The sequence below is a fragment of the Pectinophora gossypiella genome, chromosome 24, assembly GCF_024362695.1.
Source record: "Pectinophora gossypiella chromosome 24, ilPecGoss1.1, whole genome shotgun sequence".
In the NCBI taxonomy this organism is placed as follows: Eukaryota; Metazoa; Arthropoda; class Insecta; order Lepidoptera; family Gelechiidae; genus Pectinophora; species Pectinophora gossypiella.
In genome coordinates, this window is record NC_065427.1 from 472,931 (window position 1) to 492,525 (window position 19,595).

The 19,595-nt window shown below is 37.8% G+C and overlaps 1 protein-coding gene across 1 annotated transcript in view; it reads right to left on the bottom strand.

Annotated features, from left to right (window-relative positions):
* The window catches only part of LOC126377776 (trypsin-7-like), a 34,077-nt gene extending 16,014 nt beyond the window's left edge, over nt 1–18,063 (bottom strand). The window contains exon 1 of the mRNA XM_050025599.1: nt 17,907–18,063. The gene's annotated coding sequence lies outside the window, so the exon portion shown is untranslated. The remainder of the gene's footprint in view (nt 1–17,906) is intronic.
* Nucleotides 18,064–19,595: the final 1,532 nt, after the last annotated feature.

The following is a 19,595-nucleotide window of genomic DNA, read 5'->3' on the forward strand; positions in this document are numbered from 1 at the left end:
GCTGATCTAATCTAAACTTAATCTCAGAAAATCAATCGGGCTTAGTACGGACTACAGATCGCTGGACCTTTGATCAACGAAAAAATACTTCTCTATAACAAAAATGCTCAGGTTGGAAGGTAATCAGAATCCAAATTAGATTTCTGAATTCAACAATAGTACGGTTTATTTATATTAATCTGATGAAGAAGAAACCAATTCCTTACTGTTAACTACACGTACTTACTTAAGTATGATTAGTTTAATTTGTTCAATTGTCTATGTAATTATACACTTATTGAAATCTATCACTAAGTATATATATATTTGATGCACGATCTAAAATTAAGTTCAGAAACAAATTAAATCTCACACTGATATTAAATGTACTTATCCTAAATTAAATTTAGCTGCTCTGTAATAATTTTTAGTACCTGCACATAATTACTCGATGAACATTTTTAAATCAATAGTTGTAAAACCTTCTTGTTAGCAAGGCTGATTCTAACTGTATTAACATCACTCGGAGATTATTTATCTAAACTTAATACTATTAGAAACGCATATCATATGCCAGTCAAACTGCTGTCAAACATAATATGATGAATCGGTTTGGAAATTGAAATGGGCACATTATTACCTTCGCTCACTCGGTACACAGACACTGAACGAAAATTCGGAAAATTTCCTACTCTTAGAAACTTACGAAATGGCGTATTTTAACCTGTTTAAATGAAGCGAACTGAGTTGGTAAATATTTCAATATTTAAATTCTAAATTTAAAATAAATTAAAACGATAATACTCGTATTAATAGTAAACATAACACGAACCATTAAAATCACATGAAACTGTCACAACCAGAGCACAAAATAGGAACAGACGATACATAGTGTGGATGGAATAAGCACTGGTTAGTGAGATAAATAAGTGTTAAGTACATTGATATGTTGGGGCGGATTGGTCACGCTCGCCGGAACGGATGAGGCGGTCACGGCAAGCAAGCAATCATTGCTAGCCTTCTACCACCACTGCACTCTGCTCATTGCATCTGGACCGTGCACATCACGGAATAATGACTGTGGATTACAGGCGTGAGTTACGTATTTTATGTACGTATAATGGTATTTTTTATGATTATTAAAGAAAACATTATCTGAAACTAAAGGTGAGTTAGTCGCGGAATATTAGAGTAGGTACGATACGAGAGTGTGCTGACGAAAATGCTTTAGAATTGGTTGCCTGTCTTCCTGGGCAGGTAATAAAATCTAACACAGAGATTGTGTCCTTTCTGATGAACAATTGTTATGGGTGATAGGCTGATCCCTTGTCACCATAAGACATCATGTCCAGCTTAGAATGTGTCAATAGTGGGTGCAAGTTGTCTTTGCTTACTCGTTGCTCTGCCCACACTATTAGGGATTAGGTGTGGGCGTGAGTTAAAGTATGTATACGTATTTGGTTGCCGAGTAATATCTATTCTAGTGTTAGAAAATAATCGATCATTCTAATTTGGACTGATACCTTTGCTAATAATAAACGTCACAACCCTGGCGTCTATACTATGACAGTATCTTACCATACATTGGAACTGTTGTAAAACATTATTTTTAATATAACTACTTGTTCTGTCTACATACATAACAGAAACAGCCTATATACGTCCCACTGCTGGGCACAGGCCTCCCCTCAATCAACCGGAGGGGGTATGAAGCATACTCCACCACGCTGCTCCAATGCGGTTTGCTGGAGGTGTTTTTACGGCCAATAGCCGGGACCAACGGCTTAGCGTGCTCTCCGAAGCACGGAATCATCTTACTTTTTCGGATAATCAAGTGATTCAAGCCCGAAAAGTCCTTACCAAACAAAGGACAGTCTCACAAAGTGATTTCGACAATGTCCTCATCGGGAATCGAATCCGGACCTCCAGATCGTGAGCCTGACGCTCTAACCACTAGGCCACGGAGGCTGTTGTTCTGTCTAATACTATTAAATACTTAATAGTCAAAACAAACCCAACTAATCTTCTGTAAGTCATCAATAAGTACATTTGCAAACATTTAAAACACCCCCGCTGTATATTCAGCACCTGAATGATAGAACGTGGTTGAACGACGAAGACGAAACAAAACAAACAACAGAATGAAAGCAGACATTTGCGTGCACCACAAGTTTAGTCAAATCAGGGGAAATACGGGGGAATAAAGAAAATTCCCAGCTATTCGCAAACTGAAGAATCAATTTCCTTTTCCCTCGCGAAAACTACATGAAGTGGCAGTAAACCCTTGCGGGGCGAAGGGGGAGAGGGGAGGGTATCTCCGTTATGTACAGATAAGCGCAGTTCCCGCGCCCCGTAAACTGAACCGCACTTCACAGGGACAAAACGCCAAAAAACTATAATATGTTAATTTGAGAACGTTCACACTGTCACACGACACGACAAATATGATTCATCGATGTTATCCATTATGTATGAAATATTGAGAACTGTGTGTGCGACGGAAGCGTTGATCAGGCAGTTTTTATTAACTTGATCCTGTAGCTATAGTTATTTTAAACGTAAATGTTCCTAGATCGCATTATATAATCTAAAACTGGTGTTTTAAGCGGCTTCCACGCACTATGGTAAAAAAAAGTTTATAATGTATGATGACAATGGGCACAAGCCGCCAGTTTGCCGATAGCGCACTACGAGCTTATTGTTAAAGTTATGCTGCCGGTCAAAATCAGATATCCTATACATTACCACACTGTTTATTATCGCTTATCTACTGTTCGGGGTTGTGGGCCCAACTCTAAAACCCAGTGATATTTTGCCAACAACATTATTACCATGTAAGAAGATTCGCAGATACAATTTGCGATTTCTTTTAACTATTTCGACATTGCCATGTGATTGGCGCATACGCTTTACATACGTGAATGCAACTTTGTGGTGAAATGCATTTATTGACGTAGAGAGAGGATGACTAGACAAACCTTACAATGTATTAAGTGATTCATCACACGACAGTTTTTCCTTTTTATTTATTTTGCCATTATTACCTGTCAGCTCCTACGCAGGACTGGAAGCAAATAAAAAACATACACCACATTCAGCTGCTTATCTTCCCGGGCACGTCGAACTAAAGTGATAAATTCCAATGGAGGGACTACGTCATTTCTAACATGATGGTCAATTGTTACGGACGATAGGCTGAACCCTTGTCACCATAAGGTTCATCATATTCATCTTAGAACTTCCTATCAAAACCGGCTGCAAGTTGTCTTTGATGGCTCTACCCACCCTATTAGGGGTTATTGGCGTGAGTTTATGTATGTATCTGTCAAAATCATTCTGTTGATTGTTATAATAAAACTCTGCCAAGAATGTTGAAAAAAACAAAGGGCCAAATCCAAAATGAATCTGGTTGAGATAAGGCGACATTTTTCAATTTCACCGAGTAAATCCCTTCGTTTATTTACAAAAAGCCTGTTTAATGTCAGGACAGTGAGAGCAGTCCGAAGTGCCCTTCAGCCCCAACCACGGGTACGTTACGATGCAACTCACTACATTCTCCACCGAAGAGTTCCGACACGGTAAACTTTTGTGAATAAGTAGTGCAATTTTACACGGTACATGTTTCGCCTAAAAATGAAGACTAAATATAAGCATTAATTTAAGAGCCACGCTCTTGCCGGTGTAACATTCTCCATGCTACTTTTTTTGGGAAAAATAGGACAGTGGTTTCCCTCTTGCCTGGCGTCCCGCAGTACTCTGTCTGACGAGAGTGGGATGGCCCCCAGAGTAGTCTATTTCAAAGCCGTACTAGGACTCCTGTCCTCCGCCTCTGAATATTACTGACAGTTACTGCTGCCCTCTGTCAGGTTCCAGGTTACAGTCCCGATGATTTCCCCCTTCCGTTCTGCATTGCCATACCGATGGCTATCTCCGCCTTTGCAACCGATAAACTAAACTAGATTAAAGATAATACCAGCTTTAAATATAGTCCGCACCACGGAAAAAGTCAAATTTTATCCATATTTTTTTTCTTTTAGAAGTCGTATTTTTATATTCAGTCTAGGGTCAGAATCTATCCGTATAAAACGCTTACACAAACACACAAAAACATGGCCACCAGAACATAATCTGCAGAATGAAGTTCTGAATGAAATGCTCAACAAGCAGAATAATTATTTTCACTGTTAATATTAAATAAAATATATAATTGATTTCGTCATTACTATCCGCTACACGCTATAAATAAAAAAGTTGAAATTAAATTAAAATAAATTAAATTGATTTATTGGCATAATTTGATAATTGACGTTACGATAGTGGTAATAAAAATTAAATCAAAACCAACTTACAATTATAAAAGCACGTCAATATTCTGAGGCAAATATTATTATGAGTATTTGGTTCTATACTCGATTGGGCGCAAAAAAAAGCATAAACTTTCATATCGTAAAAACCTGAAGAATGATCCAGAAGCAATTATTCTTTCTAACTTCAAGGACCTGATGAGCTGACCATCCGTCGCCGTTCTCTTTATAATAATCCATCTTAGAACTTCGCATTAAAAGTGCCTCCAAGTAGTTATTCTTATTACTTGTGGGTGCCTCTAAGTAATTATTCATATTTTTGGCTCTACTCACCCCTGGATTAGAGGCGAAAGTTTGTTCGTATGACGTAATAATAATATAAGTGTAATAAAAATACTCCAGAAATGTATGCATAATAATATTTTTTAGACTCTACTACTCGTGTAATGAGTTCAGTAACATAACTATATTGTCGAGAACACACAGTTGTGGTAATAGATCTCATCTTTTAGATCTGGACCTATTGTTCGGCCAAAACAAAGGCAGTTCATTAAAGTTAATTCGTTAAAACAGCAACACTCTGTAGTGTTAGAGTAACAATTTTATTCCACGATTCACTGAATAAAGAAACTGATCCAGATAATAATAATTATTATTATCTTGCGCGCAGTAACCTCTAAGTACCACCTACTAAGTCTTTAATTGTGTCTTCTGTTTTCCTAGGAAAGTATTCTTTTGATACTCCAGTTTCATCGGAATAATTTATATCTACCGGCTTCTAAGAATTTAGTTTACAAATTGTAATCTCGTAATTGGCAAAAATGGTAGCTATTTTTGATTTGGCCTCAACAGTATTAATCACAAACTTCATAAATCAATGCTGAAAGAGCAAAGTGGTGTGTCAGGATCATACTTTGTGAAATTATGGGGTCTCTGCCTACCCCAGTCGGAGGTAATGTTATAATTTTAGTAACGTATGAAATTAAAAAAATATATTTATTCAAATACGTAGAGTGATTTAGTTCGTTGGTTACACAAACAGATACCTATTTCCATTAACTGGGCGCAAATCCAGGAAACTGGTAGTTTCCAAATATGAATTGAAACTGATAAAATATAATTCGGTGGCTCAGCCGGGACTCCAAGCTACCTACTTAGGTAAATATTTGTTTAATACTAATGATGGAAATTAGAACCGGGTCCCATGTAAGTGTATAAATAAGTAACCTCCCTGAGAGATCGTGTTTCAGTTCGTTAGAGGGAAAAATGGGTTTCATTAGTCGGATACAGAGTTCGAGGGAGGCATAAAAGGAGACTCGTAAAACTGAGGATCTTTATGAATTGGAAATAGCATTTATTCAGAGAATGGAAGATAAGGGCTGAGCTTTTTTGTCCATTTAGTATAATATCCTAAAAGCTGCTCACAGAGGCGAATCCAGGGTTAGATTAGGGGACAGATTAATGGATAAAATGTTTAGAATTGTGAGTGTTCGTTACGTTCTGGTGAGCGCCCGAGGATAGAGGACTTACATTTAAATTGGAATTACATCCCCATTTAAGTAGCACTTAACGTTCTTGAACTCAAGTATCGGAAGGTTTACGGAAGATTATTTCAAGGAATTAATGTATTTTTCCGTATAATCGCCATTACCGTGAGCGTGTCCCTATAATACGACACAGCAGCTTCTATTCTATAGATATTTCTTCAAACTGCAAACCTTAGAAAATATTTAAATCGCCTGTATGGAAATTTGAGTTTGAACAGAAACTTATTACTGCGCCGGTCGTCTAGTGAAGAAAGTGGAGTTCCTTCATAATAGGGATTATGCAATATTAACCAGACAGGGTGGAACTCTTGCCGCGCGGCAAGAGTGCCACTCGAGTGTTTGCTCTGCAAATTGGCAGGGTTATTTGAGTTTGAAATTAGGTACGGGCGCACCTTTGTGCCTCGATTTTTTTCAAAAATCCCAGCGGGAGTTAGCGCTCGCTTTATTCATCCTTTGCTTCATTCTCTGTGAGCTTACTGCAAGGTTTGGGAAACACTGATTGGTCATTCAAGCACAGAATAAGGAATAATACTACGTACTTATTCAAGTTTATTACCGCGATATTTAGCTACTTAACTCAGTATTGTACTTTGAGGTTTGAGATGATTACATAACGTAGCATCACCCCTACACCCCAAAATGGTAGGCAGAAGTGTATTCTAAGTACACCCACTGCTCGCCAGCTATGTGTAGGCCCCATGTTACATAAGGAACGAGGCTATGATATAACAGGTAACAAATCCTGGAATCCAAGTGACATCAATTATCTATGACCTATACATACATACATAAACTCACGCCTTTTTCCCACCGGGGTAAGCAGAGACTATAGAATTCCATTTGCTTCGATCCTGACACACTTCTCCGCACTTCTTCACCGGCGTGCGTGTATGAGGCGATTGATGAATGTGGAGGAAGCAAGAGAAGTGTGTCTATGACCCAATTTAATGGTTTAAAGCCCGAGCTGGGACTGAACCCGTGATACTAAAACGTAGGTAACACGTTCTCCTGACAAAGTTATCACGGATTCTCAACCAAAGTTGTCAAGTAACTAACTTTGTTTATATATTTAAGACATCGCAGTCTTGACCGCAACACCCGTTTCATACGTAATGTCGAGGTCAAGCGCAAATATTTTATTAACGGTGTATTCCACCTCCAATTTAGGGCTCATAAATAACAAGCGGCTTTCAGTTAGTCTCAGCTACACGATCCTACGTACAGTAATGTTGTCGACTCGGAAAATTAACAGAGAAATTGTATCAGAATACTAATGGTCATTGAAACAGGCTACTCCTCGAGTGAAACCGCGAAGTGATTAGCGGATCACGATCGTTCAGAACCAGAAGGACCGACCTGAAGTAGACGCTTCAGATTGTTAGTGGCTGAACTCGAAAACCAGAACCAGAATCAAATAGGAGTTGTAGTAAATTTGCCCCGGGTAGCACTACCAACTTTCCTGGACAAATGAGAAGCAGAGAGCGTTCTCGCGCGATCCTTTTCTGTCGTGTGGGTTGTGGGATAGATTACCTGTTTTCTTTCAGGGTGATTGAGCCATCGGTATTTAGTAACCGAGACCAACGTGCTTTCCGAAGCACGGATCATTTTACTTTATGCAATAAGAGATCAAAAAGTGATATTTGTTATGTGCCCCCACCGGGATTCAAACATGGAACCTCAGGATCATGAGCCCAAAGCTCAATCACTAGACTACAGAGGCCGTTTCACCGATAAACGTTTAAGACACGATACCTGAGGGTAACCAGGCGATCAATCGTTTTAATAAGTGCAAAATTCATATTTGTTCGTCACAACGACTTGCATATATAATTGGAGTGTACCGTGGTCACGTTAAGTCCTTTAATCAACCAGTCGATACGACAATGTAATCAGCTGCTCAAACGTGGCCGCCTAATGAACCGTAAGCTGATTCAGTAATTCAATCTGTGCATTACATATCCCAGAAGGGTGGTAAATAAATATGTCGCGTCACACCGCACTAGTGCAATAAATAATGTTTTATCTATTTTTTAACTTTAACTGAAATGGAAAGTCATAAAATACTTAATTATCTGAATAGGTACTTAAGTTTCTGATGCGTATTTGATAGGAATACCGACTCTTGTCACTGGAACAAAAAATATTATCCATCATAAAAGTATTATCCATCATCATCCTGCCAAGTCACCATACTGTGAATGTGATCACCCGGACCAAACCATATCCCACATAGTGAACGAGTGCCCTCTGCACCGGTTCCCAGGTGGTATAGCCGAACTGCATTGTGTGACGGATGCAGCGGAGACTTGGTTAGGGGAGCTTAAGCTGGATATTTGATCCAAGCAGGATATTTGTGTGCCATACGCAATAATAATAATAATCCTGCCAAGTTAGGAAATCTTCAGTGTTTTCAATTATTTATTCGTAGTTTCAATCCGATCAATTCAAGAAAACAATTTCCGGATTATAAAGAGAAATATATGTTGATGGATTAGTTTAGTACTCTTCATATATATATTTTTAATATTTTTACAATATTCCATAAAGTACATGTTGCTTCTTAATGTATTTGATTGCTGATAGGTAGAAACTACGTATATAACGGCTATGTGTCACTAGGGCGCCGCACCATGGTATTTTGCACCATGCACCATATCCGACACCAGGGGGGAAAAAAAGGCGATGAGGCCATTTTATCCCAGCAATTCATCTAAAAAAAGCAATATTGCTTTAGACTTTTGCTTGCATTGCGCATTTACTTTTATATAACTGAAATAGACAAAATAAATCTCTTCAAAATGTCGTTAAAAAAATACTTAAATGAAAAAACATTTTATACGCTGCAAGAGTATTTTAACGAATCTTTTAGAAACTGATTATTGTAAAAGTACGTATTTTTTTTTAACTTAGTCTTTATTTTTTTTATTCTTGGTTTTCTGTTTTCAATGTGTATAATTATAAGTTGTTGTAGCAGTGTCCTGATAGAGTGAGTTCCTGTTTGCATTTTCCTCTACTTTTAAGACTTCTGTAAAAACATCAGGAATGCAATAAATATCTTATCTTATCTTATGCACAAATTACAATATTGCTTTTTTAAATGAATTGCTACAATGTGGCCTTTTTAACCCCTCAGGTGAAGTAGCATTTATAAATATATTTTGTTGGTGGCGCGACTGTGGTTGTCTTGTTCTAGTGAGATAGGGCCCTTATGGTGAGTAGAAAATCAAACTTTTTTTGGCGTGCCTTATTGTGGATTTGCCGCAAATTTCTTTAACTACTTGGCCGGACAAATGGGGAGCGCTGTCTCTCACCCGGTACAAAATTTAAGACAACAGACAACTTAGTTTCAGGGCGTCGTCTGAAAGGATTATATTTGAAGATTTAATCCACTCTAGTGGGGGAAAAAATCAAACGCTCACGTGTATTTTTTCAACAAATCCTACGTAATATAATCAGCATTCGTAATTCGGGTCGAATGTTGAATTCGACGTAAAACAAGACGATTGCAGATGAAATGAACCCACCTGCAATCAAACCAGACGCAAATGATGGACACTGTTATATTAGTACGGACAGATATCCGACCACATTACCTACCTACTGCGTACATATTACAACTCGGAACATATTAGAATATGATTTATTAAGTTGAATATAAATTTTCTGAGGAACCGTGGTAGCCCAGTTGGTAGAATTTAACGCTTGCCTCTCACTTTGAGGTCGCAAGTTCGAGTCCAGCACAGGTTTTAGACCTGTGACCAATGATTGTCGAATTTGTTTTCGAATTCATGTTTGAATTCATGTTTCATAATGATTATCACGTGCCCAGTGGTAAAGAAAACATCGTGAGGAAACCCACATTCCCGAGAAATGCATTTTGGGAGGTATGTGACCTAACTTGTATTGGGCTGGTTTTCTCTTCGCGGGTTAGGAGCAGACAGGCAAATCTTCAGGTTAGATAAGCGGACCCTGTGAAAAACAAGATAATGCTAAGGGGATGAATCTTAATTTTTGTTTATCAGGTTTAATTTTGATATTCATCCTGTGTAGGTAAGTTCATAGATAGTTTATCATTAGTTGGTATAAAATATGCTTAAGTGCCAAAGTACTTAAGTGATAAAACTAAATCTATTATAAAAAGTCTAAAAACAATGCTAATTAAAAAGAGCTATTATACTGTGGACGAATTTTTAAATGATATGTTATTATTTTAATACACACTTTCTCTCTTCCCTTCAACGTTGCTGTGACCTACAGGGTCCATGTTTTAGTTCGTATACTTACCTATGTAACACCTCATTGTACTACATGGAATGCAATAATTGAGAATTGAGAATTAAGTATTCTGAAAATGAAGAGACCTTGAAGGTATTCTATATTTCCAGTAGAATAGACGCAAGAAATTAGTTTGATTTGATTCTATTATTGTAATCCAATGTACACCCTTGTCAGTTTCTACATTAACACTAGATTATCTTTCGCACCGAAGTAAATAACAATGTCAGGATTCCTAATTGACAGATGAATTTAGGCAAAGCCTTAGAGATTAGATGATCGATCATAGCCGCAGAAATATACCTTCCAGTTCAGATTGTGTTGAGTTATAATCTGTGGAGTTATTATGTTAAGCTTGCTTCACACTGAAGTGATAACGGAAGAGTCCCGGGCTTGGTAGATTTGTAATGATTGAATTATTCTCTCGTGTGGGTCATCAACCCTGGTGTCTACTTATTGTGGGGTTTATGGTGCATAGGTACCTACCGGTGACACCTGCCTATTTAACGGCGCGTCATGCGCTAGTAATAAACCGGCTCGCAAACCACTAGGTTGTTTCATTGCTAGTTACCTAACGTACACACCAGTTTATCAGTGGGATTACGTTGTTATGGTATTGCTACATTCTTCTTCTATCGTGCCGGTTGTGAGGTGGAGTACCAACCCCATCAAGCCTGGTGTCAGGGTTACGACGAAGACGCCAAAGACCCCTGACATGCCAATGCTTTCAATCAATCATCAATCAATCAATCTTCATGTCGTCAATGCCTTCGGGCCAAGTCTGCGGCCAAGAACAAACCCATCAAAAGTAAAAAAATGTAACGACTACGCACTTTAATTAAGTAAATAGTAACCAGGACCGACTGTTAACGTGCCCACCAAAACACAGAACAATCTTGGTGGCAATGTCCTCACATCAGGACCGCCTGTGTAGTATGACATATCTTAATTAAATATACTTACGCAGAAATATTGTACGGAAAATATGTAAGTATTTAAGTTAAGCTTTGAACGCTAAATGGTATGTCTCATACACCGACCATCCTGACCTCACAACCACCAGTGTATTTCTGTATCTCAATCAGTCTGACGGGGTATGGAGCATTCTCCACTGCGAGCAAATTTGTACGAGTATACCTAGTCACACTGAAATCCGCGCGGTATCATAATAAATCGCGCTCCCGGAGCCGCGACTTGAGACAGCTTCTGTGTACAGCGAGCTTAACTCCGTCTAGTTTTAGAGTGATAACGCACTTAAACGAATAATCCAATATTTGATTTCAGTAATGTATGCTTTAATTAATTGATCTAACACACGGCGTTAATTATATTTGCCGTCGTCTTCAGTTTGGGTTCACTTGTGTTTAATCTACATGTATAACTAACGAGTGCTTTGTCAACTAATGATCGCGATATTCAGTTTGCCTTGAATCTAGGCTTGATGATGAGTTAATGACTTTTGTAGGTCATTTGTGAACTATTGTTGACTATCATCGTAACTACGTGTACGCCGGGGCAAAGTTATTATGACAATTTGATTACAAGTACAGGTTGGCGGTTCTTTAAGATGTACCCGGAATATCAAATGTCAAACAACTACTAAGTAGTTACATCTCGTCGCCTCATAGCGAAAATGAAGACCCGATTATTCCAGCCATAGAGGCAGCCACTTAGCTCACGACACCAAACACTTCAGAACCCCGATACTGACCCCGCCGGCGTGGTCGACAATTTCCCTCTTTCAGCGCTTATCGCTATCGACCCACTAGAGTCGATTAATTCTTTGAAATATTCTTCCTCTCAGACGACGCCCTGAGCCGAGGTTCGCACCCAATTGGGCACCCTCAGGCCTGTTGTCTTAACCGGGTGAGAGCCCTGAGCGCTCCCCATTTGTCCGGCCAAGTTAATGCCATCTGCGGCAAATCTACAATAAGACAGGTCAAAAAAAAATCGTAGTGAAAACCTCGTTAGCGCCTTCTGTAAAACCCTATTGAATTTGAATTTGATAAAATCACATTCTGATGTGATTTTCTTCAACAAAACCTCGATTTTATTCAGTTGATTTTACTACGAATAAAAAATTGAGACTACAAATTTTTACTTGGATTGAAACTAACGTCTCAATAGCGACGTTTTGTTAACAAAAAATATATCACAAAGTTACTTAGGAGGTAAGTAGTAGACATCTAATAACGTAAAATTCCTACTCTATACTTTCCATTAGGGTTTTCATTGCAGCATTTAAAGTGTAACACGTTTCAAGTGGCATTGAAGTTGTCTTCAGTTCTTAAGCTATTGCAGACACTGAAGCACTTCATGTAGAACATCATGATAATGTAGGCATGTGCATATAAGTACTTAGTATGAGGTGTGGAGTTTTACTTATTATTATTGCTCTTAATTTAGTACCTAACTAAAGTGAATAGGCGTTTGCCTACTAGGTAAACGTATACCACTTTAAGGGTGTTAGGACCTGCGCTGTATACGTTTCGGCGTCAATAGGTACTACGGCGTAGAAACTAACATAAACATAACCAGCCTATATACGTCCCACTGCTGGGCACAGGCCTCCCCTCAATCAACCGGAGGGGGTATGGAGCATACTCCACCACGCTGCTCCAATGCAGGTTGGTGGAAAAACTAAAAAGTTTTGTAAAATTATATTTACGTTTATGTAACAATTAAAAATACAGAAACTTAGTAAATACTTTTAATTGTATGAGAATGTACATTATTATTTTACTTATTGTGGCAAAAATAAAATGAAGCCTCAGAAATAATGGTAAATGAGAAAAAGAGTAATCTATTTATGTTTTACACTGAATGCGCTACACGTACGCCATCTAGGTAAAGGAATAAAACTGGCTAGGGTCCCAACACCCTTAAGCTTCATCTTTACTTACTTAGGTGAGATTGTAGAGAACCGCATAACTATTTAAAAAAAGTACTTAATATGTTTATTTAGAGTCTTTTGTGGTTTTTTCGTAATAGTCAAACACAAACAAACAATGTGGTTCATAAAATATTATTCGTCAGAGAGCTAAGAAACTTTTTTAATCAGAGTTATTTGTCGGCTCCCCAGACTTACTAAATCAACAAGTTGCCTAAAATTAGATGCGTAAAAAGAAAAAGCCTGCCAAACGAGCAACCTTATTTCAGGCGTCAACAGAAAACTTCCAAGTTAAAGAGAAGCGACAATCTTCAAAATATTTACTCAAAAAATTTGCGAGAATATAATTTCACTTATTGTTCTGCTCTCGTCTGCCATAGAATCGAGCAGCTACTCGTGTTATAACAGACAGGACACTCGACTCGAGCATAGAACTCTAGCGAAGCTGTAATCTACCTAATGCATTGTGTCAATACGTCAATCGAAGCTGTTAACTTCACAGAACTTATTATAATATTGCTACTTAGAAAATCGTGAGACCAACCCTGCAGAACTATCCATGTACAATGTTAACAGCATTGACTGACACATTGACAAAATTCATTGAGTACAGTAAGTACATTACATAATTAAAACACATAATAACGGGTTCTTACCGCGTTTACAGTAGGGATATGAGACTCCCGATATTTCGACACTGTTGCAAGTGCCATGTATGCGGTAAGAACCCGTTATTATGTGTTTTAATTATGATAATAACCGCGTAAACTTAAAACAATGTAGGTACATTACAGCTTTATATAGCGTACGTCATATGGAATATTTAGATTAGTTCCGCACGTAATTGTGATATAACTATAATTATTATTTATTACACGCCCGACCCTATTCCTAAGATAAAAGGCATGGGTTATAAGTTAAGTGTAGGTACCTACATTCTATTATTGCTCTCTTGCTCCGCTGCTGTTTCTCAGTCATTACAATTTCGGAATCTTCAAAACTAGAATGAATAAGTATTAATTTGAATGATAAGCGTGTACCACCTTAGATATCTTCACTTTCCATTAGATGAGATTGTGGTCTAATCGATGCATTTAATATAAAATTAAAGAAGTAAAGTGATATATGTGTGTATTTATAAAAGCAAAACTGTAGTAGGTATAGGTATAGCAGTCAAATTCAGTCAAAGATTAGGCCATTCTGCACAATTTTTTCGTTCATCTATATTAGATTCGGACAAAAGTTGAGAGTCTAACGAGGACCAGTCCGACGAAGGGTTATTTGAACAACATTTCCTTGATTTTCCCGGAAAATACGCATTCATCCCCTTTTTTGAACTTTTTCCCTGTGTTTTTGTTTTCCCCAGAAATTACTGGAACAAAGGTGGAATTTGTCGAAGAAAATCTTTTTTATGTGGATCGAACACGTAACGTGCATACGATACAATGAAATCCGCATAACGTCGCTACGCTGCAGCCTCGCATCTCGGCTTATGTCAGCCATTATTTACTCAGGTACTTACCCACGTTCAGATTTTTTTTATAAATGATTAAATGGATAATTAGGTATAGATCATAGATTTCTTTGTTCTAATAATTAAAATTCGCCGAATTATGTTTGACAGACTTCGACTCTCGCAAGATATTGTACAATTAAGTGCGTTTTAAAAATAATACTTGCAGAGTACCTATTGTTGGAAATTAAAACGGTTGAGTCGATTGGCGTACGCTACTTGTACTGCATCTATGTATTGTGTCTGCTTGTTAAAACTAAGTTCTGAGAAATAAAGTGTGCTTGATTTTGACTAACATAATTGAATGTGTTGCGTAATAAAAATGTAACTAAAGATTTTAGTTGAAAAATCTGGACGTAAGTACATTTACCTTAAGACATACAATATGTAGGTACCTAATTATACTAATGTGGGCCTGGTTAGAATTAAGATAAGTACCTAATACAAGGATCAGTCCAACTAACCACAAATTAATTAATTCTCCTTATTATACTGAAGCCTCCTATGAAGCGAACACAATATGTAATTAATATCTTGTAGACGAAATACTTCAAGTCTATTAGCTAGATCCCGACGGGAACATGGAATGTCTATCCTAAATTCTTCTACACAATATTACAAATATTTGACCTAATACATTATTTTTTGTTGGCATAACATAAATGCCTTTTACTTTTGCCTATGCAGTGTAATGCTCTCAGACCTGTCGTCTTAAATGTTCCACCGGGTGCAATGAGTGTCCTCAGAGATCCCCATTTGTCTGGCCAAGTAGTTAATATCATTGTGGCAAATCTACAAGAGTCCACAAAAATCTAGCCATAGCATGCTCATGCTATTCGTCAGGCGCTAAAATAAAGCAATTCTATTGGTTCAAAATTCGCCTCGTATTACTGATGCAGATTCAAACTGTAGCTAAGTGGTATAATATTTTAATGACCAGTTTCCTCACTGATATTAAACGTACATAAATTCACGCCCATCATCCTAATGAAGTGGATAGACCCGCAAGTAATCAGAAAACAACTTGCTACGATGATACGATGTCCTACGATGGATGTAAGTATTGAATTGAATTCAATAGTGACAGGAATCACCCCGGGTGATTTTATGGTCATTAAAATATGAATCTACTTAGCTACAGTTTGAATCTGCATTGTTGGCAACACCAACTAAAATATTGTTTTTTTTTTATATTCCTTAAGGTGGTAACAAGTTTTGTAATATCTAGCTCTCTTCCTGTGCAACAAGATAGACAGTGTGCATCGTTTCATAACTGCCCTGGCGTTTTATTTTCAAAAACTCTAGCAAGTGCCTCCCTCAACACATTACACTATTAGGACTCGTTCATGCATCAGTAATACGAGGCGAACTTTGAACCAATAGAATTGCTTTATTTTAGCGCCTGACGAATAGCATGAGCATTGAACGGGTGGTTCACCCCATTATTCATGTAACGGTCTAATCCATAACATTTGAGAAGATTATTTCACACTAGGGCAGGGAGGACACTCGTACTCGTAACTGATACTGAAATGGATTTAAATTGTCTGAATGAGGCGCGACAAGAGTGTAATAAAGTTTTATAAAGCGCGAACTAGCGCCTAGCGGGCGCAGCGGAGCCGCCACTCTATTTATAACACAGGCCGGGAGGGGCTCAGACATTATGTAAATGTGCCGACGCCCCTCCCCCACCCCTTTAATATCATGACATGACTTTATCCCTCATATTCAAGCGATATAAAGGAAGTGTCAGTCAGTTCGGGTGATCCATGTCAATCTCAATCCCTTTTACTGTTTCTTTTTCCAGATTTTACGAATTTTCTTTTACATTGGTTTCTAAGAACGGTCCGTTTGATAAATTAAATATGTTCGCGTCACGGAATTATAGCCGCATTTATAATATTATTTCAATTATCACGGTTGGAATATTATTATAGTTCTGTGCATTATAACGGTGTACTTAATACACCAACTTAATTAAAATGAATCTACTTAACTTCTATGCATGTTTAGATACAGGGACGGCTTTGTTATTTCCACCGTGGTCATATAGAAATAGACAAAGAAGTCCTGTGAATTTCAATGTAACTATAAATAACTAGTCATAATAATTATAATGCAGACAGACACTGCGACACCACGCGGCATTTTTTTCGTGGCGCAGATTCTACTTTCTGGCTATTGCATAAACAATAGACAAGAGGACAGCTTAGTCAAATGAGATATATTTTACGCCAACGCAATACATTTTAGTACTTATATTCTACACACGTATGATAGTCAAACGTCTTACTCTTTATTGTTTAGATAAAGTAAGTAATTGAAAGATTTCTAAATTTATCTCTGACCCATGTTCCCAGGTTCATTATATAAAATCAAAACTATACACTTTAAAATAATTTAGCTTTTACTTAGTTGTGGCTCTTCTTATTCTTGAGAATCACGGACGTTACTTATATACCTACATACGTTCATTATGTAGGTATACATGTGTAGATAAAGGTGTAGACTAAAACATGCATCCACAATTAATATGGTCATAGGTAATCCTAACGCAATATATAGGTACAATTACGGTGACATAAAAGATTATACTGCAAACTGGACGTGACTGTACGTAAATCATCGTTAAAACTTGAACTGTATTAAAAGCCATTTAAATTTGATCTCGTATTAGCATTTTAAAACGCTTTGCGTGGCTCCACTTAATCCGGTGGAAAATTTCTACGTCACTTGTCCCGTTTTTACGTCAATTAGAGTCCCGTAAACAAAGCCGGGAGAACAAATGTGACCCACATACACACATTATGTTAATCAAATTAGTTTAGAATGGCGACCGCGGCCGCGCTGAAAAACAGTTCGTTAGGAGGACACATGGGGCGCGCGCTTTGTGAAACAACTTACGTTTTAATTATACTATTTGTTGGAGAATGTGCCAGCCACTAGAGTGGGATAATTGTCACATTCCCGGGTATCCAATAATCTGTTCTCATTGGATTTTGTTATATCAAGATCCGTGCGTAATTCGCCTACTAAAAACTAGACGTAAGTGCTTTCTTAAATGCTATAGGAGAAAGTGTTTTAGGCATGCTTACTTTACCTGTTACTTTCGCATTTATGGAACCTTAAAGATGGATAAGTACTATGTACTGTGTTGCTTATCGTCCCGGTAGTCTTGTACAAGTAGACTACTTCAAATGAAATCAAAAATGTTCTTAGTAGGTACGATCTTATGGCACTGATATGTGTGACTGTGAGTGACTGTAAAGTCACTGTATTGTAATTAACATTTTACTTACATGTATAAAACCTACTTGCTATAAGCTACAAACAATTTTCTTGTATTCTAAAGCAATAAAGAGTATACAAACAAACAAACAATCTTTGAATTCACTTACCCAATCACGCAGGAGGTAGACATTGATAAAAACGTCCTAAAATCCTTGGAATTTCCGATGAAACAACTTGTACCTAATTCGGGCTGTCGTATAAAGAATTACGAAACTGTTTAATTTAAATAGAATAACTTTTCGGAGCGTCGATAGTAGTGAAAGGGGTTTGCGCAGCCTCGTGTTTTTGCCTCACTGAGAGCCACAGTGACACTTTAGTACCTACCCTACTTTTGTAAGTAAATTTTTATGCTAATGACATACCTTCGACTCAACCACTTGACGACAGAAGTACTTGTACAATACGATACATTTTATAGAACAAACCTTCATTTCTATACGAGACTGCGAACGAATGAAAAACAGGACGCTGTGTTTACCTTCCCGGACATGTAGTAGGTAAAAGCCGTTAGAAATTAAGTTAATCCTCTGCATAGCCCTTTAGGATACATTCGTGATGTTACGAAAGTTATGGGCTGATATCATCTCATCATTACGGTTCTTAATCATAATCTCAAGAGTTCAAATATACATTTGTCGCCAAATATCAGTTGCAGTAATTTGTTGGTCTGCCGTTAAAAAAAGCTTTTCCCCAGCAGCACTTTTGTTCCAGCACTTAGCGACGATCTGATATCACCATAGAGCAACACGGACTTCTGCGGGATTTCACCATCAAAATGTCTGTAACTCATTTGTTGAAAGTCGCTATATAATATCAGAACTGCTCGACAGGCCCCGTTCAAAATGGCAATAAATAAAGTGATGTTGAAAAAAAAATATATTTCAACATCACTTTTTTGTGTCTCAATAACTACAGCAGGCAGCGAGGATCTAATTTCACCCAAAAAATGTCGTGAATTTATCGCCAAATATCAGAATTTGCTGTCACGCCGTTTAAAAATTACAATCATTGTTTGGTGGCAGTGACGGGGTAAGCTTTTCCCCAGCGTCATTTTTTTTTCTACAGCACTAAACGAAAATCTGATTTCACCAAAAAAATTGCAGAATTTGTCGCCAATATCAGAATATGGCGATCAATAAACAAAAAGATCATCACGCTCATTGTCGGTGTCGTATACTCCATGCTACTTTTTTAGGAAAAGATAGGGCAGTGGTTTTCCTATTCCCTTCCGCTGCAAAATAAAAAGATATTTGACTTTTATTTTTACATACAGTAGTCCAGCGGCGAATTCAGTAAATATTTAGATCCTTACTAGTTTATTTTTATCATATTCATGCAAACCATTGTGGGGTTTAGTGGTTATGTTGTTATGATATTGTTACATTCACGCCTTCCAAAAGTCCGGGACTCCATAGGCCCGAGATATGGAAATAATTTACTTTACATAATAATAATTAGCCCGCAGGCCAGCTTGTGGCGAGCTGTTCGTGAGTGACGACACCACGGAGCTGAGATCCCCGACAGTTGGTCAGGCCCTCCGTCTCCGGCTTGGACCCAGCGGGGGTCGCAGGACTCTCACCTCTGGCTGCCTACATTGGCCGGTCAGAGTGGGAGCAATAATGTTAGAGCTCGCAGGGTGGAAGTGAAATGCATAGTCGAGTTTGCCTAACTTGGTGATTGCTAATAAAAATAATCAGGCGTTGAAATTTTCGAGAATTTTTATTTTCAAATTACTCTGAAACCTTTTGTTGCATATTGATGAATTTTCTACATGTTGAGGTACATTACTCGTACAT